Raw genomic sequence first — 19,933 nt, 5'->3', positions numbered from 1 at the left:
GGCGGCTGTGAGTGCCGGAGTGTTCCTGGGGCCTGTCAGACTGGGGGTGCCGTAGACCCTTATCTTGTGTCCCCACCATCTCCATTGCTGCAGCCTTCCTCTCCTGGCTGCTCCTTGGATCCAGCAGGAGGGGCAGCGAGGGCGGCACCAGGCTGCCTGCTCCGAGCAGCCATCGCAAGCCACGGTGACAGCCCAGCAGGATGCGTGACATTTCAGCTGAACTGCAGAAAGGCTTGTCCCATGTCCACCAGCCCCGGTTAAGAGTCGGGGTTAAGCTTCTTTGTCACGCTCCTTTCAGCTGTGAAAGAATTCATTTCCTCCAGCCAGATGGGTGCAGGGCAAGAGCCCAGGGTATGAAGCAACGCTGCTCTGAGAGCCGGTTCCAGCTGAGTTGAGCTTAGCTTCATTCAAGGGAGCGAACAGACCAAAGGTGTTCGGCCCACCACGTGGCTGGGGCTAATGTAGCCTCCCTGTTCACAGCACAGCTAATGCCTGACACTGGCCGAGAGAAGCCCTGGCTGGGATGCGCCCACCCTTCTTTGCTCTTTGCTAGCTTCTCCCACGCAAAGGTCTCAAAGCAAGCATGAATTAATCCAAGCTCACGCACCCCTCACCCAACCCAGGAGGGAGGTATCATTGTAACAGTGGGGAAACTGAGGCACAGAGAGGCGAAATAACTTGCCCAAGGTCACACCGCGAGTCAGCAACAGAGCCATACCTCCTTGTTGTTCTGTCCTGTGCATTAGCCAAAAGACCATCCTTCTCCACCCAGTGAAGGACCGGATGCTGGGGCCACTCTCCACAAGTCATGCTGGGCAGAAGCCTGTGTAATGGGGACCCTGGAAAGGGCTTTAACCCCTCCATAAAAGAGCTTGAGGCTCTGCAGAGAATTAGTGGGTCTAGCTCCACCCCTCCACTCCTCTCGCAGCAGCTGCTGCCAAATGGGCAGGTTCGGCTCCCTTTCCCTGCTGCTGGAGCCGGCAGAGACTTTCAGGGAGTGTCATGAGCAGGGTCTGGCTGAGAACAAACTAAAGGCAGCAGCCAGAGGGCTCTCAGGAAAGGCTTTGGATTGGTGAGCTGGGCACTGCCAAGCGCCCTGGGCACACTGGTTTCCCTGCATTCATGCCCAGCATCTGTTTGCGTCCCGCAGATATTCTAGCAAATGGGTTTCCTGGTAGCAGCATTAATGGAAACGGCTTATTTGGAGTGAAATTCGACCCATGCCAAGGACCAGCACCTGGCCTATGCTTAAGTGCTTCTGTGCCCTCCTTGGTTCGCCATGCTCAGCTCTGCCAATGCTAACCTGCAGCCCTCCCTCCCCACCTCCCCAAGCAGCACAGCCTGCTGCTCACATCAGGCCATGCAGCAAGTTTGGGATATGGATGCAAAATTGCAGGTGCTGAGCATTTTTGAGAAGCTGGCCAAGAGGGGGCTGATTCTCAGGTGCTGAGCCCCCAGCCCTACCATGGGAGTCAAAAGCAGTTGCTGGCACTCAGCACCACTTCAAACCAGGCCAGCGTTGCCCAAGGACTTGGGAGCCACCCTCCAACTTATGTTGCCACAACAGCAGACCAAATGAGCACCCCTGCTCTGGGCCCCAACTTCCCATGCCTTGGTCATTAGGAACACTTATTTCACCAAAGTTTCCAGGCTTGTAAAGCTTCATCTGACAGACCCTTGGCCGTATTTCTACATCGCACCCCTCCTGCCCCAAGAGTGACTTCAACTGGCCAGTGTTTCTGGCTACTGCGAGCAGAGGGGTAGGTCTCGTGCCTACCCCTGTCGGGCCCCTGCAGGAGAACTCAAGCTGTTAAATGTGATGCACAGAGGTGAGAGAGAATTTCACAGGTGCATCTGTGAAGGCGCTTGTCTGGCTCCCGTTATCACAGTATCTGAGCATCTCACAGTCGTTACCATATTTAGCCACAACTCTCTCCCCCACACCGTGAGGCAGGGCAGTGCTATTGTCCCTGTTGTACAGGAGAGAAACTCAGGCCCAGAAAGACTAAGGCCCAGATCCTAAACGGTATTTAGGTGCCTAACTCCCGTAGACCCGTCTCAGAGGAGCTCCCTTGGGCGTCTCTTCAGATACATACCCTTGATGGGGAAGAAGCCCGGTGCAATGCTTATGGCAGTAGTTGGGGAGACCCAGGTTTAGTTCCCAGCTTTGCACTGTTCTTCCCCCTCTGGCGCGTGCATTTAAAGAGACACCAAAGGGAACTCATGCAGGGTTCTTGCAGGCGTCACTGCGTGGGGCTGTGGGAGTGAGGCCCGGACGTGGGGGCAGCTGCTTTCTTGTTCCACATGCCAGCCTGGGACAGAAGGAACGTGTTTTCCATCCCGGACAGCCTTGCTTTGGAAGTGAGGGCAGGGCTCCCCTCCCTCTCCCACAGGGGCTGTCTCTTGTACTTCTGCCCTTTGATGACACTTGTCTGATCAAACTGAACTGAAGCCCCTTTGGGCTGCAATGAAACACACAACCCCATGTGCCCAGTGAGTGATGATCTCCCCGGGACTTGGAGAGAAGCTTTCATCACACTGAACCAGCACAGACAAAAACCTGGCTGGCCTGATGTATTTTCACGGCCGTCCCCAAAGGCATTTTCAGATCGGACAGAATCTCAGCTTTCATCGAAATGTAAGTATTAGCTCTCGCGGGTGCAAAAAAGCGCTTTGATGTGACCTGAACGTAGCAGGCCGTGGCATCAGCTTGCGTTGATGACCGAGGCGTGAAAACTCTCCTGACCTCCAACCCTTTAATCTTACTGGGTGTGGACTCTGACGTCTACAGGTTTTCAGTTGTCAAAGACCATTTCTCAGCAAAAACTTGTGGCTTTCAGTGAAAATTTTCCGTTTTCAACAACTGATTCTTTTTAATCAAAAATCAAATGAGAAAAAAAAAATCATTCATTTCAGTTCTACTGAAAATTACTATAAAAAACGTTTTTTCCATGAAAAACTTGAAAAGTTTCAACAAAAAACCTGGTTACCTGCTGTGACGAAGTGGGACTGTTCTTAATGTTTCCTCTGAATATTTTGGGGGTGCCTCAGTTTCCCCTAGGCAGTTCTTAAGTATCTAGGTGGTGGGGTAAGGGTGTATGATCATTGCAGAGCCCTAGAGGGCAGGTGTGTGCAGGGGTCTGGACACAGAGAATGGCCGACACCCTGTTTCCTGGCAACTGATGGCCTGGACCCTTCCCCCCTGCAAGGTGAGAGCTAAAGGGTTGGAGAACAAAGGGATCAGGTGACCTCTGGCTCGGGAAAGGGACAAAGCCCAGAGGAGGAGGGGCTGGAGGGAGTTTCAGTTTGGGGCTGGCTGGGGACATGGAGTGAAGGGCAGACGTAGTTGTCTGGCTCACTGCCCCCAAAATGGATCCAGCTGAGGGGTCCCGTTCTCTGCACCTACAAGCTCTGTGTTAGACCATGTTCCTGTCGTTTAATAAACCTCTGTTTTACTGGCTGGCTGAGAGTCACGTCTGACTGCGAAGTTGGGGTGCAGGACCCTCTGGCTTCCCCAGGAGCCCTGCCTGAGCGGACTTGCTGGGGGGAGCGCACGGAGGGGCAGAGGATGCTGAATGCTCCGAGGTCAGACCCAGGAAGGTGGAAGCCGTGGAAGCTTTGTGTCCCGAAGACAGGCTGCTCACAGGAAGGCGACTGCCCCAGAGTCCTGACTGGCTTCATGGGGAGCAGTTCCAGAGCATCACCCGGGGACTCCGTGACACCTGCCTTTCGTAACTGTTGTTCTTCGAGATGGGTTGCTCATGTCCATGCCAAGCAGGTGTGTGCGTGCCGTGCGCACAGTCGTCGGAAGGTTTTTCCCCTGGCCTCACCCGTCAGGTCGGCTGTGGACCCCCCATGGAGGTGTATATAGGCCCCTGCCAGCCCACTGCCTCTTCACTTCCTTCTTGGTGGATACTCCGCTAGCGGGGAGGCGGGTGGGTCTTGGAATGGACGTGAGCTACACATCTCGAAGAACAAGAGTGACGAAAGTCAGGTAACCGTTTTTCCTTCCTCGAGTGATTTCTCACGTCAGTTCCAAGTAGGTGACTCCCAAGCAGCCCCTAGGAGGCGGGGCTGGAGTTCACCAAGTCGCAGACTGCAGGACTGCTCTGCCAAACGCAGCATCATCTCTAGCCTGTACGACATAAAGGTGTGAATAGACAAACGTGCCACCACCTTGCAGATGTCTTGAATAGGAACTGGCATCAGGAACGCTGTAGACGAAGCTTGTGCTCTTGTGGAGTGAGCCATTAATGCTGGGGCCGGTATCTTTGCTAGGTTGTAGCATGCCCTGATACAAGCCGTGATCCATTAAGAGAGCCTTTGGGACGACACCAGGAGCCCCTTCATCCTCTCAACAATCACAATGAAGAGCTGTGTCGATTTCTGAAACGGCTTTGTCCACTCAGTGTAAAAGTCTAACGCTCATCTGACATCTAAGGAATGGAGCTTAGGGAAGAACACTGGAAGAAAAGTGGCCTGATTTACGTGAAATTCCAAACTACCTTGGGGAGGAAAGCTGGGTGTGGCCGCAACTGCACCTTGTCTTTATAAAACACAGTATAAGGGGGCTCGGATATCAAGGCCTTGAGCTCAGACATCCTCGCTGATGTTATAGCCACTAGGATGCCACCTTCCAAGAAAGGCAAAGTAGACAGCATGTTGCTAGAGGCTCGAAGGGAGGGCCCATCAGCCTCGAGAGCAGCAGGTTGAGATCCCATGGGGGAATCGGCTGCCTTACTTGCAGGTACAGTTTATGTAGCCCTTTGAGGAGGCAGCCAACCATGGGGTTAGCGAATGCTGACTGTCCAGCTGAGCCGGGATGGAAAGCTGAAATAGTGCATCTTTATCGATGGTACCGCCACGCCGTGCTGTTTTAGGTGAAGTAAATAGTCCAGGATGAAGGGAATTGATGACCGCAATGGAAGAGTGCCCTTCTGCACAGACCAAATAAAAAACCTCTTCCACTTAGCCAGATAAGTGGCTCAAGTGGATGGCTTTCTGCTGCTGAGAACCTCCCTATCCGAGTCAGTGCATGCGGGCTCCAACAGGTTTAGCCATGGAGTTTCCATACTATGAGGTGGAGAGACTCTAGACTGGGATGCTGGAGGCGGCCGTGGTCCTGTGTCATGAAGTCCGGGACCATGGGCTGAGCTGTCCACCGAGAGGTCCAGCAGTGTGGTGAACCAGTGCTGACATGGCCACGCTGGTGATATCCAGATTATTGATGCTTCCTCTCATTGGACCTTGAGGAGGACCTTGTGGAGGAGCGGGAAAGGCAGGAATGTGGACAGCAGGTGCCTCTTCCAAGGAAGGAGAAAGGCGTCCGCGAGCGAGTCCGGGCTGTGATTCAGGAAGGAGCGGAACGGCTGACACGTCCTGTTCCGCCGTGCCATGAACAGGTCTATCTGGGAGATCCCCACCTTTGGAAAATGTCGATGGTGACATCCAGGCGGAGAGACCCCTCATGGTCGTGAAAGGAGCTGCTGAGGTGACTGGCCAGTTCGTTCGGCAAGCCCAGAAGGTTCAATGCCTCCAAGTGTATCGAGTGGGCGATGCAGAAGCCTCACAGCTTCAGGGCTTCCTGACACAGGGAGAGGAGCGAGCACCACCCTGTCTGTGCATACAGAACATCGCTGTGGTATTGTCTGCTGATACCGATTCACATCTGCCCCATGGATGGGTTTGGAACATCTGGCAAGCCAGGCAAACCGCATACAACTCCCTGACGTTGATGCGCAGCGAAAGTTCTGCCTGGGACCAAAGACTTTGAGTCCTGAGTGTGCCTAGGTGCGCCCCTCTTCTCATTGCTGAAGCATCTGTGACTAGGGACAGCGATGGCTGAGGTCTGGAGAAGAGTATTCCTGCACAGACTGCTTGCAGGTCGAGCCACCACCAGAGGGACTCAAGGACTGGAGGAGTGAGTGTGACCAGTCTGTCTAGGTGGTCTCGTTTCAGCCTCTATACCCAGGCTAGCCAAGCCTGACGGGGACGGAGCCGCAGCCTGGCGTGCTGTACCACATACGTGCAAGCAGCCATATGTCCGACCAGTTTCAGGCAATTCTGCACCACAGTGGTGGGGAATCTTCTGAGATCCTCTATGATGGCGCCCATGGCGGGGAAGCGAGATTCCGGGAGGAATGCTCTGGCCCGTCTGCAGTCCAGGAGGGCACCAATGAACTCTATCCTTTGAGTGGGGGTTATGGTCGACTTCACCATGTTCAGAATGAGGCCAAGCCCACGGAAGGTTGTCCGCACCAGGCTCACATGGTTCTCCACTTGGGCCTGGGAGTGGCCCTTGGTTAGTCAGTCATCTAGGTATGGGAATACTTGCACATGCTGCTTCCACAGGAAGGCTGCCACGACCGCCATGCACTTGGTGAACACCTGAGGGGCCGTCGAGAGGCCGAAGGGAAGGGCCGTGAACTGATATTGGGTGTTGCTGACCACGAAACGGAGAAACCGTCTGTGGGATGGAATTATGGACACATGAAAGTACACGTCCTTCAAGTCGAGGGCCGTGTACAGGCCCCCGGATCCAGGGAGGGAACCATGGAAACCAGGCAGACCATGCGGAACTTTAACTTCTTCATGAATCTGTTTAGGTTTCGCAGGTCTAAAATAGCCCCGAGCCTACCCTTGGCCTTGGGGACGAGGAAATACTGGGAGTAGAACCCCCTGCCCCGAACTCCAGAGGAACCTCCTCTACTGCCCGAGTTGTCGGAGCATTTGCACCTCCCTGCACTAGAAGTTGCTCATGAGAAGGGTCCCTGAATAGGGATGGGGAGGGTGGGAGGGAAGACAGGAGGGAACAGAATTGGAGAGCATATCCCAGTTCTACCATTCTCAAGACCCATCAGTCTGAGCTGATTTGAGCCCAGGCATGGTAGAAATGGGATAGATGATTCACAAAGGGAGGGGAAGGATCCAGGATTTGGACTGGTGCATCGCCTCCAGGCGCACCTGCAAAAGTTTGGCTTAGAGACTGAGGGTTGCTTTACTGCGCCCTGACCCTGACTAGAGGAGGACTGAGAGGGCCACCTCCTGTTACTCCTGCTCCGCTTCCTGTTATAGTCCTGCCTGGGAGGAGCTGAGTAGAAGCGAGGGGCAGGTTGTGGCTTGAAGGGCTTTCTCTGGGGGGCTGGCGTATGAAGCCCCAGGGACTTAAGGTTTGCCCGCGAGTCCTTCAGGCTGTGGAACTCAGTATCTGAGTGCTCTGAAAAGAGTCCTGACCAGTCAAAAGGCAAGTCCTGGATGGTGTTTTGGACTTCTGTCGTCCGAGTCGCTGAGTCCGCCGAGTCCCACCTCCAGGACAGCCACAAATTCAGAGCAGGAGTCCACTGGTAGCAGTTCCTGGAACTTGGACAATGTGTTCCAGGAATTGTAGCTATTGTGGTTCAGGACTGCTGGCTGGTCGCCTATGTGAAGCTGGAGCCCCCCGGTAGAACACACCTTCCTACCCAAGAAATCCAGATTCTTTACTCTTGGACGTAGGGGTCGGCCCTGGCTGTCCCTGTCTTTCTTTCTGGTTGGCCAGAATACCTGGGTGAGGGTGAGTAAACATGTGCTCATACCCTTTGGATGGCACAAATTATTTCCTCTCTACCCCTTTTGCTGTGGGGAGAAGAGAGGTGGGTGTTTGCCACAGCACCTTAATAGTGTGCCAAATAGTTTTAATGAGGGGCAAAACCATCCTCGCAGGGCCCTCAGGGACCAGAATGTCCACCATAGGGTCCGTCTCCTCCGAGACCTCCTCCGCCTGCATGTTTAGGTTTTGAGCCACCCTCCTGGGCAGCTCCTGGTGTGCCTTGGTGTGCATGGCAGGCAGTATGGTGGAAGTGCCTGCCACTGCTTCATCTGTGGAGGATGCCCGCAGGGGCAACGCGTCTTTCTGCCCCCTGGTTCGCAGCGATCCTCCTGCATCAAGACATGTTGTGTGGTGCTGGGGACGGTGCTGGTTCCCGGGCTCGCACCTGTCTTGGTTCCGGTGCCGACCTCCGTGCCCATCTCCTGCCCTCACACAGGTTCCTGGCTACCGAAGTCGATGATGGAGGGACCCAAGCCTCCGAAGCCACCAACAGGGATCTGGACCCCAGCCCTTGGGCTGGATGGTAGGCCCATGGTGTCCAGTAGGGCCATTGAACCGGCACCTGCCACTGCAGAGGCCAGGACATCACGGGGAGCAGCTGCCCTTCTTGTCTCGAGCGGTGCCTGGAGCGATGCCAGCTCCGCCCAGAGGTGTACTGCTCCACCTCCAAGTCCACTGAATATGCCGACTTTGGCGGCCAGGGCGGAGCAGACCGAGACAGTGCTGGGGAGTGGCGCTGAGGTGAGGGCGAGCGGTGCCGCCTCATTGCCGACTTGCCTCTCGAGGGCACGGTGCTTCTCTGCAGTGCCGATGTCCTCGCAGGGGACTGCGCCGTCGTTGCGATAAGGTCCATAGCCACCTCAAAGGTGTCCAGCGTAGAAGGAAGGTCTATGCCCTCCTCCCGACACTCCCGCCCCGGGGAATCCACGAGAACCGGGCGTGCTGGATCTCCCCATGAGGCCGGAGTCAACCGTTCCGGCAGAGTTGGAGCGGGAGCAGCGTTTCCCGATGCAGGACACAGCCCGCCTGTGCCTGCTCAATTCACTACTTCGTGGGAGAGCGCACTCAGTCTGTCCTCTTCTTCTTGTGTGGCACCGGCAAATGGGAGCGGTGCCAGGCACTCGCACCGGAAGGAGTCTTCAGCACTGGGGAATAGCGGTGCCGAGGCTCCTTAGAGCCCGAGTCCTTTCTCGGTGCCACGGCCTCCCTTACCGAGGCCGGCGTGCTCCACAGCAAAGTGCTGGGCTTGGGGGCGGACGCCGCCTGGCCCGGCTGAGGACAAAGAGCTGATTCCATAAGGAGCAGTTTCAGCCTAAAGTCCCTCTCTGCTTTGGTCCTTGGTTTGAAGCCTCTGCACATTTTGCACTTATCTGTGTGACGTGCCTGTCCCAAGCACTTCAGACAGGAGTCGTGTGGGTCTCCCTTTGGCATGGGCTTCAGACAGGACCCACACGGTTTGAACCCCTGAGACCCAGGCATGCCCCAGACCCCGGGGAGGGGAAACGTGATGGGTGGGTGGGGGACCCCAACTGAAACTTATCTAAACTAACTACACTATTTACACTAACTGTAAGATTTTAACTATTTACAGATAACACTGGAAGAAAGTCCACAAGGGGATCGTTTGCTTTTCGCAAGAGAGAAGCTCCAACGACCGTGACTGGCGGTAAGAAGGAACTGAAGAGACAGCGGGTTGGCGGGGACCTACGTACACCACCATGAAGGCGCGACTCTAGGGGGCTCCACGGCCGACCCTATGGGTACCGCTAGGGGGAAAACCTTCTGGTGACTGTGCACACGGCACGCACACTCCTACTTGGAATCGACATGAGCAATCACTCGAAGAAGAATGAAAATTGTCTGCCAAAAAGCTCTTCTCATTGAAAACAATGCTTGGACCAAAACCCCCTCACCCAGTTCTAATGGTGATACTTTAAATGTCGTCATTCATATTAAGTTGCTGCCCGTGAGTGGGAGGTGCCGCAGGGCAGGGAATTCAGAAGACGGGACATAACGCAGGAGACGAGGTGGAGGACAGAGAAAGAAGAGAAACAAAGAGCAAGGACAGTGATAGTGCCGAGACTTTTCCCCCACTGAGTGACGACGGATGTGAGTAACAAATAGTTATGAGAATGAAGGACGTGGTCCTGCCCCATTGAATCAATGGGGATTTTGCCATTGATTTGAATGGGAATGGGATGAGACCCTAAAGATTTAGTTACTACATAGAGGCCAGATTCCCACTTTGATCTTTAGGGCAACATTCCGCTGATGTCAGTGGACGTTCTGACCTGAACTCAGGTGAGCATTCACCTGCATCCGCTGCCCCACGGGCCAGATTGATTAATGCCAGCCAATCCTTCCCCATGATTTGACAGGCTTTCCCCTAAACTCACAACTCGTCCCAACGCCTTGTCTCGCGAAGCTGGCTTGGAAATCTTGGGAGACCAGGCTAGAATCTCCTGAGATTTGTGCAATATTCTGCTTCTGAGCTCCCTTTTCGTTGCGGGTCAGGCTATGCGCTCTTGGCTGAAACGACAACAGTGCAAAGACATGCAACAAAGATGAGAAATAACCGCCTGGGAGGGAGAAATTAACCCAAGAAACTCCAGAATGTTTGGCTCTGGTTTGACCTGAAGTCTGGGATGCAGGGGAGGAGTTCTCAAGAGGCAGTTGGGTCTAGTGGTTTAAACAACAGACCTGAGAATTCTTCTCCTGAGTGTCATGGTGTAACCTGACGACCAGTCACTTCTCTCTGTGCCTCAGTTTCCTGCACAGCAAAACAGAGACAGTGATACTTACCTACCTCCCGGGGCGGGGGGCTGTGAGGGTAAGTGAAGGTTTATCGAGCACTTTCATGAACAGATTAAGAGCTACAGAAGTGCTAAGTTCTGGCTCAGACTGCAGCTGGAAGCACATGTAAGAGATCAGAATCTCTTTCTGGGTCACTGTCATATTGCCGTTATACCTCCATTGCAAAGGGATCTTAGCTCAAAGATTTCCCTGTGGTTCCTGACTCTCGGTTTGAGGCTTGAGCTGCGTGGGGTGGCGCCTGCCCTTTGCTAGGTCTGCTCAGTCCCTGGCGAGCCCCCTCTGCAGCGTCCTGGATGAAGCAGTCGTGATGGCTATTTAGCTCTAAGCAGGGTGTGAGTGTTTGGCTTGCTCTAAATTCACTCCAGCTGAGGATTTCTCAGTGTAATCCAGATACTGTATACCGCCTGCACTTCTCGCTCATGTTATTAAGTACTGCAAAGTACCAGGTGGGCAGTGATGAAGTGGGACTGTTCTTAATGTTTCCTCTGAATATTGTGGGGGTGCCTCAGTTTCCCCTAGGCAGTTCTTAAGTATCTAGGTGGTGGGGTAAGGGTGTATGATCATTGCAAAGCCCTAGAGGGCAGGTGTGTGCAGGGGTCTGGCAACTGATGGCCTGGCCCTTCCCCCCTGCAAGGTGAGAGCTAAAGGGCTGGAGAACAAAGGAATGACGTGACCTCCTGGCCCCGGAAAGGAACAAAGCCCAGAGGAGGAAGGGCTGGAGGGAGTTTCAGTTTGGGGCTGGCTGGGACATGGAGTGAAGTGCAGATGTGGTTGTCTGGCTCACTGCCCCCCAAAATGGACCGAGCTGAGGGGTCCTGTTCTCTGCACCTACAAGCTCCGTGTTAGACCATGTTCCTGTCATCTAATAAACTCTGTTTTACTGGCTGGCTGAGAGTCACGTCTGACTGCGAAGTTGGGGGGCAGGACCCTCTGGCTTCCCCAGGACCCCGCCTGGGTGGACTCGCTGGGGGAAGCGTATGGAGGGGCAGAGGATGCTGAGGTCAGACCCAGGAAGGTGGAAGCTGTGTGAGCTGTGTGTCCTGAAGACAGTCTGCTCACAGAAAGGAGACTGCCCCAGAGTCCTGACTGGCTTCATGGGGAGCAGTTCCAGAGCATTACCTGGGGACTCCATGACATGGGCTAAGAGACAAACTTGGATTCTGATCCAGATCTGGGTCTATATATTCAGATGGTGGGGGGAGACCATTCTGTTGTGTCCATTACAAAAGCAGGAGTCAGCAGCAAAATTCCAATCCACCTCCAGGTTCCAAAGCCACCCGTCCCTCCTCCACGCTCAGAGTCTGGGGGTGTTTATATCCAGCTCATCTCTTCTGGTGACCTTAGGAGATCCTTCAGCTGCATGGCCCCCATGAAACAGAATCTGACATGGTCACTGGGGTGCAGACCGGCCCAGCAGAGGCTGACTTCTAATGACCAGCTGCGCGTCCCCCCAGGAGGGCAGCCGCAATAGGCTGTAAACACCGGAACAGCCACTGTTTTGCAGAGACAGCCAGAGAAAAAAGAGTTGATCACTAGTCAAGCTTCCAACTGACCCTTTACTGCAGCTGCAGGTCAGCATGTCTGGCTTTAAAATCACTTGAGAGACTTAGTACAGGATTTGAACCCACAGCCCCAGCACACTCCCACTGACTGCCCTCTTATTGTGTGCTAGAACCCACCCATCTAAGTACATGCCGCCTGCCACATATATTTGCCACCCTCCTGGTGCATGACTGAGCCTGCTCCGCATTAACCTTCTCTCCCCACTCTGTGCGCTGCCCACCCAATATGCTAATAAGCCTCCTCCCCTGCAGACCTGAGCCCATCCTGCCCTGAGTCCCTTTCCGTGCTGTATCAGAACCCAATCCCAGCAAAAACGACTGCACACTCACGCCTCTCCTTCCAGTGTGTCTGAGGGCAGTCCTGATTGCACTTCCCAGTCCTCTCTGTGGATCCCAAACCCCACTGCAGCCTGGGTTATCTATCAGCAGATCTGCTGGAAAATTAGAATTCCCATCCCGTGGACAATTCTGACATTTCAGCAAACTATCAACATTTTTGGTGATATGATGAAATGAAACATTTTGACCTTTCTGATCAAAAGGAAACGTTTCAACATTCCCAGAATGAAATATTTGGCTTCAGGTTAGTTTGACATTCATCTGGGTCATGATCCCCTCTCCAAGCGACTGCATTACCCTATCAAATTCACAGTCCACTGTTGTCAATTTCATGGTCATAGGATTTTAAAAATCATAAATTTCACGATTTCAGATATTTAAATCTGAAATTTCAGGGTGTTGTTACTGTAGGGGTCCTGACCCAGCTCTGAAGGCAGCAGTGCACAAGTAAGGGTGGAACGGCATGGTATTGCCACTCCTACTTCTGCGCTGCTGTTGGCAGGGTGCTGCCTTCAGAGCTGGGTGCCTGGCCAGCACCCGCCACTCTCTGGCCTCCCAGCTCTGAAGGCAGTGCAGAAGTAAGGATGGCAATATTGTGACCCTCCCTACAATAACCCTTGCGACAACATCCCCCCCCACCCCGCCACTCTTTTGAATTAGGACCCCTAATTTGAGAAACACTGGTCTCCCCTGTGAAAGCTGTATAGTACAAGAGAAAAGTAAATGGAAGACCAGTTTCACAGAGAAGATCAGATTTCACAGTCCATGCATGTTTTTCATGGCCGTGAATTTGGTAAGGCCCTACTCATGGGAGTTGTAGTTTGCATGCCTCAAGCTCCCATTCTCCTCTATGGGCAGGAATCCCTGTTCGAACTACATCTTCCATGATGCACCGCGCGGTTCAACTAAAGGCAAGATTGTGGTGCATCATGGGAGTTGTAGTCTAGCTAGATAGCCTGACCCATAAAGGAGAATGGAGACAAGAGGCACTCAAACTGCAGTTCTCAGAAAGTATCATGGCAGCTCAGGCAAACACAGGTTAACATCAAACTGACCTGAAATTAAATGTTTCGATTCAGTTCGACAAACCAAAGTCTTTCAACCAGGTTGACCGGACCTGAAACAAAATATTTTGTTCAGATTTTCCCAACAGACAACTGAATAATTTTGTCAAAATTGAAATTTGCCAGCAGAAAATTTTGACTTTGTGGAAACTGTATTTTCTGTTGAAAAAACATTTTAATGTGAAATTCCCACCCAATGTTTAGCCAGATGCCTGAACCTCTGCCTTTCCAACTGACAAAAAGTGACCAATGACACTTGCCCCAAACATACCTGATAACCCAGCATGCTTGGCTGGCTCCAGCCCTGACACAGGACCTCAAAGACACCTCACCCCCCAAACTCACCTCTCAGACTGCACCCCACTCACCTCACTTTGCCTGTGTCCCACTGCTGACGTTCTAAAAGGACTTCCCCCCGCCCTCTGCCCCCAGTTTCAGTGGAATACTGGATTCTTCTTCACTTCCTGTCTCAAACTGTAGAGGAGTGTGCTGTTGAAAAGGAGCCGTGTCCCACCTCAGAGGTGGCCGCATGTCAGTAGTAAGTGATGTGATCCATTTGTCAGTAGAGGATGCTCAAAGTATGTAGGGAGAGCACTGCATACCTCGTTTTGAATCATGTGATCTGCTGTATACTGGAATAGGGTACAAACTGGCTGTGAGTATCAGACACCAGGGTCTGGTGAACCATGCTGGGATCTTCCAGGGGGAAGATGCCAGAGCGATATACGTTTAAATGATTGCTGTAATTAATAGTAATATAATTAAATCTTAGCTCTTATATAACACTTTTCATCAGTAGATTTCAAAGTGCTTTACAAAGGAGGTCAGTATCATTATCCGCACTTTACATCTGGGGAAACTGAGGCATGGGGCGGTGACGTGACTTGCTCAAGGTCCCCCAGCAGGTCGGGGGCAGAGCTGGGAATAGCTATGACTCCTGAGTCCCCGTCCAGTCCTCTATCCACCAGGTCATAAGTATAACCAATGTTTCCTTGGTGCTCACGATGTCTCCCTTCCTAGTGGTGGCCGGGCCAGATGAGGGTTGAGGAGTCTGCTACAGCTTTCAAGCTGCGAGGGCTCTTTTAGCTCAGGTGGTGGAGGCTCCTGGTTACACAGTCCGCGGTCCCAGGTTCGACTCTGCTACTAATGCCCCAACAAAGGGCATCGCATTACGTGGGAGCCGAGAGAGGGGCTGGATCTCACCGACCCCAGCATAAATCCAGAGGTGACTGCACTGAAGCCAGGGCAGTTTTTCTGGATTTACACCAGGGTGAAGGAGATCAGAATCTGGTCCAAGGAGGGGATGGGCAGGTGGAGGTAAGGAGGCTAAAATGGAACATGGGACAATGCAAGAGGCAGTGACTGAAGGGCACTGAGTACATGGAGACCCCACTGCACCCTCCATCAGGTCACACCCCTACAGTGAACTCCACTCGACCTCCCTCTTCCCTGCCACCCTCTCTCTGGCCCTAGCTGCCACCCATCAGCATGAACTAACTGTGAGGCTGCTGGGTCCTTCTGGGCTGGGACTGTCTGTGCTCTAGGGGGGACTGCACACTGGAGGGATCCAACAGCTTTGCAGGCAGATGTGCTGAAGCCCAGCAGGAGAGCTCTGGGGCGCTGGGCACAGCCAGGCACGCTGCTCGCCCCTCCAGCAGGAAAGGAGGGAGCTGCTTTCCCCCTTAGAGATTCCTGTTGCCTGGTCAGGGGCTGTGGGGCTGCAGCAGGAGTAACAGGCTGTGGGTGGGGGTATCATAGTGGGGGGAGTCCAGGGGTTTCAAAGGAGGAATGGGGGCTGATGGGAAGATAGGTGGAGAGGAGCCCAAAAGTGTGGGAGGGTCAGATAAACTGAAGACAAGCCTCACTGCAGGAGTGTGGCCTGGTGGTTAAATCAGGGGACGGCACTATTCCCGTCTCGGATACTGAGTTGCTCTGAGATGTTGGGCAAAGCCCTTCGGTGCCTCAGTTTTCCCATCTGTAACATGGGGGGGGAAGAATCTCTGGGGACCTGAAAGGCTGGATTTGTTAAAACTTGTAAAGAAAGGATGGCCCAGTAGCTACGTCCCTAGCCTGGGACCCAGCGGATCTCAATTCTCTACTCTGCAACAGACTCACTGTGTGACCTTGGTCAAGTTTCTTGAGGGTATGTCTATGCTGCAAAACAAACAAACAAAAAAACCCCCCCAAAACCCATGGCAATGAGTCCCAGGGCCAGGTCTACAGACTGGGGCTCATGCCATGGCACTAAAAATAGCAGCAGAGACATTCCCCCTGGGACTGGAACCCAGCTCTGAGACTCGCTGCCATGCGTGTTTTCTTGCAGCGCAGATGTACCCTTAGTCTCGTTGGGTCTCAGCCCCCCCTCACGTGTAAAATGGTGCCCAGGGCACTGCCTGGCTTCCCAGGAAAAATGCACTGGCGATCGCCAGGTGCTCCCATGGCTGCAGCGACGGGGGCCAGGGATGGGCCAGGGAGAGGCAGAAAGATGCAGGGGGACGTGGTTTTTGTTTCAGTTCAAAGGATACTCAGCAGCAGCCTGTCAACGGCTTCTGGCGGAGAGGGGGTCCCGGCCCAAAGCTCCTCCCCTGCCACCTTATGGGGTCACCCCCAAGGGAAACGTCCAGGGTCCCTTATCCCCAGCCCGGCTGCTCCACCCTGCCTCTGACTGCAGCAGTCAGGACAACGCGCTTGTCAGGAGCAAAGTGCTGAGAGGGCCCCTCCGACAGGGGCAGATGGGGGCAGAAAGACCCTGGCTCCCAGCCTGCCCTTTCCCAGGGGCTCACCCCAGGGGCTGGTGCAGGACCAGGGGTGATTCCAACTTCAGCTGAATTGGGGGCGGGGGGGGGGGAGAGGAGGGAGAACAGGGGCAGAACCGCAGTGAGCATTAGGAGCCAGGTTACCCTGGTGTAAATCCGGACTGATGCCACTGACTCCCTCCAGCCCCTCGCCCCTGCCGCTGGGCTGGGGGCTCCGGAGCGAAAGCTGCGCCGGGCAGCCCCGTGGGCAAGGCAGAGCTGCCCCGCGGCCGGGCACCCCCTGTCCCGTCCCAGGAGACCACCCCCGGGGCCGGGAGCCCCGCAGCGCCTGGGGCTCCCCGTGCCCGCAAACTTCCACTGCCCCGGGGGCCAGGAGCGCCCCCGCCCCCCCAGCCGGCTGCACTTCCCCGGGGGATCCCCCCTCCCCGGACAGCGGGCAAGCGCCGCGCTCTCTCCTGCTCGGGGGGCTCCGGCTTACCGGGCAGGTGCCGCGGCCGCGGCTCTCCGGAGCACTGCAGGACTTGGGCTCGGGCGCCCGGCCCGCCGGTGCATCGCCCCCAGCCCCCGCCCCGCCGCGCCGCGCCGCGCCGCCTCCCCGCTCTGCGGTAGCGCGAACACCGCTCGCTCGCCATTGGGATGCCTCTCACATCCCGCTGCACCGGCTCCCCGCCTGCGCCCTGCCCCCGGGGGCGAAACTCTGCCCGGGCCGGGGGTGGGAAGAGCCCCGGAACTTTCTGCAGCCTGCCGTAAGGGGAGCCAAGCTGGGCCCCTCCAGCCTCCCTGTGAGAGGGACAAACGCTGCAGGGGCAGCCCGCCGCCCTTGCCCCCTGCAAGTGCATTGCACGGGCCGGACTGGGGGGGAGCTGGGGGCGAGCTGGGGGCGGGGGGGTCACGGCTTGTGTCTCTGGGCATGGCAGCGCGGGTGGCCCTGCAGACATGCACAGTCGTGCGGGGTGCATGTCAGTGTTCACACGTGTGCCTGGGCCCTGTACCTGGCAATAGGTGGCTCTTGCTGCAGAGACAAACTTGCATTTTCCTATATTTCTAAGGCTACTAAATATACTCTGGATTTAATTCCCTGCTGAGGCCCCTGCAGTTACACCAGCAGTTACTCGGGCCCTAGAGTTCTTCCTCAGGATTTTTTTTTTTTTCATTAGGTTGTTTTAGGAAGGAACCCGATTCCCCTCTGCCTGAGGCTTTTGCATAGACACACAGTCTTAGCCCCGGCTTTGTTCTCAGGGGGATGAGAAGGGGAGAGCAGGGCTGTACTATGGGGCGGGGGGGGAGTGAAAGTAGGGCAGGGGGTAATAAAGCTCTTTAGAGAAGATTCAGGGTGGAGGGAATTCAGTGAGTCCTAAATTGCAAGGCCCAAAGCAATCACTCTGCTCAGCTACTCTCACCCTTACATAACACAGGCTGGAGAACTGCACCAGGGATTCCTGCAGCCGGTGCTTAGAGTGGTCTGAGAAAGCCTGGGGGGGAGGAGAGGACTTTCCTCACCTGGGAGCGGCAGCTTTGGTAAAACACCGCTTAAAGCGCACCCTGGCTTAAAATGTTTTTATTTTTTTTGGCTGGGAGGGGCCCCCCACCCCCCAAGCACGGCCTCCATCAAGCCCATCGCTGGTGGCTGAGCTACAGCACGGTTTTTATTTCATTCTTTTAAAAACAGAGACACCCTCGGCTGATTTGCAGATGCTAAGCACTGCAGTACGCACCCTGGGCCTAGGGACATGGTTTCACGGGTTAAATCCCCTCCCTCTTAAACATCTGCACCTTATTTCTAGCCTCAGGGTTTCTAGCTTCAGCTTCCAGGCACTGGGTCTTGCTCTTACTGCCAGACTTTTTGGTTTTTTTTTAAAAACACATCCAGCCTTGGGTGCAATCAAGTGCATTTGAAAGGCAAAGTGAACAAATCACTCTTCAGAAAGGTCGCCCTGAGCAGGGACAAGAGGGGGCAGGGGGCTGAGAGCTCTAGTTGGGGGTGTGGGATGAAAGGTTTGGGGTGCAGGCTGCCCCGGGGCTGCAGTGGGGAGAAAGGACTTCCCCCAGCCCTCTCTCGCCACTGCAGCCAGGGGCGAGGTGCCTCTCCCCACTTGCATGGCCCTTGAGAGCCTGCTCCTCAGCTGTGCAGCTTAGAGAGGATTTGGCCAGCACTGGAGGGCGGATTAGGGGAAAGGGGGAAATAAACCTTCCTTGCCCCTCACCCTTTGCCTGTTCCATCTAAAGACAGGGGGAGAGCGAGGGATGCAATGAGAAGCAAGAGAGCCGGAAAGAGTTTAAATGAAGCATTTCCCCATCTTTTGGTTTGGCCGCTAAGCGGGGGCAGAGACTGGATGCCTCTCCCAGTGTGTCACTTTATGGCTCCTACTGGGACAGGAGAATGCTGGGGCCGGGAGCTCAGGGTGAGCACAGTGCTGGGAGTCACGACCAGCCTTTAGAAGATGGGACAGTCTGTTCCAATCCTCCTCCCTGTCAAGGCAGCCGTGTTAGATTGATTTCTGGAAATAATTTATAATGCAATAAGAAAGAAACCCCATAGCTAATGTGTTAAGGAAGCTGAAGGAGGCCATAAAGCTGCCTTGGTGCAGCTAGACGACTACAGCAGCATGGGCAGCTGCAAATTGCCATTGATTTTGATCCTACATCAACTCATTGATTCTATCCAGGGCCTGTCATGCTAGCCCAGGCAGAGTCAGGGATTCCTTCATCAAGCCTTTGCATTTAGATCTCTTGAGCCCAAGCCAGAAAGCTGATGGGGAGCAATTTAAGTCCTCGGTCAGCTGGAGGTCATTTCCTTTGGAATCAGTGGGCTGCTTAACTGCTCGTTGCCTCAGTATCCCCATCTGTGAAAGAGGATCTTATGATCTGGGTTATGATTTAGATTGTGGTGATGACTAGAGGCAAAATACTAGTTAGACCACCTCTTCCACAGCCTGGCCTAAGAAGGGGTGAATTGCCCCTGCTAGCCCTTTGCTTACTCTACTAAACTGGCTGGCTTTCAGGGACTCACCCACGCCCTGTTCTTCCAGGGGGAGAATACCATTTCACAAGACCATGTTGCATTTTGGACCACACACAGCTTTCGACGTTGTCCCAGTGGTGGTGGAGAAAATCCACTTCAATTTTTCATCAGACAGTTGGGAAAGTTCTCACACATAAAATTACTGCTGCTTCGCAAACTCAATCACGGGCAAACATCGGCGGGAAAGATGCCTGGAGCAGATTGCTCGAACAGCTCTGTTGGTGAGGCATCGCTGGTGGACATTCGGGATGGGTTCTGAGGTCTTTGTCTTACCCCTTCTAACACAGTGTGGCTCTTAGCCCCCTCTAGTGACAGGACCATGCAAAGTAGTGTATGAATCCACTAGCAAATACCTGGAGAGTTTAGCTCAAGCAGGAGATACTTTTAGAGCGAGAGGCGATGGGTTCAGCCCCTGCAGAAGACGGTCCATTGAACGTCTTGTTATGCTTGGAAGGAAGAGATTTCTACTATCATGACAGTCCAGCCATGCTACGTAGCCTGTGTTTTCTAGTTCTCTTCTCCTCCTTCTCCAACCCCAGTGCCTTCAGGTACCCACTCCAGCATCCCACTAAACAGCACTGATGAACAGCATGGGGGCAGGATGGTTTCAGCAGGTCAGTGGCAGGTTTGTTTTGCTTGTGCGCATCACTCTTTATCCTTCCAGGAGCCGTAAAAGATGGGGTAGGGTTGAGTAGGTAAGTCAGGCACTTGTATTCCCCCTTTCCAAGGAAACATCCAGTAAAAAATAAAAGGGAAACTGATCCAAGGGAACACAACACAATTAACGG

The 19,933-nt window shown here is 54.2% G+C and overlaps 1 protein-coding gene across 11 annotated transcripts in view; it reads right to left on the bottom strand.

Annotated features, from left to right (window-relative positions):
- SYT2 (synaptotagmin 2) overlaps positions 1–19,933 on the bottom strand; it is a 188,308-nt gene that overhangs the window by 81,437 nt on the left and 86,938 nt on the right. The window contains exon 2 of one of the 11 annotated variants that reach the window (XM_073319716.1): positions 13,359–13,420. The exons of 8 other annotated variants lie outside the window; for them this stretch is intronic. The gene's annotated coding sequence lies outside the window, so the exon portion shown is untranslated. Of the gene's footprint in view, positions 1–10,288; positions 10,307–13,358; positions 13,421–16,601; positions 16,622–19,933 lie in introns of those variants that run through there. 2 more of the 11 variants (XM_073319721.1, XM_073319722.1) reach the window with 2 other exon arrangements.

The sequence above is a fragment of the Lepidochelys kempii genome, chromosome 21 (genome assembly GCF_965140265.1).
Source record: "Lepidochelys kempii isolate rLepKem1 chromosome 21, rLepKem1.hap2, whole genome shotgun sequence".
Lineage (NCBI taxonomy): Eukaryota > Metazoa > Chordata > Testudines > Cheloniidae > Lepidochelys > Lepidochelys kempii.
The sequence above is the reverse complement of the archived record's forward strand: the minus strand, read 5'-3'. Positions and strand labels throughout refer to the sequence as shown.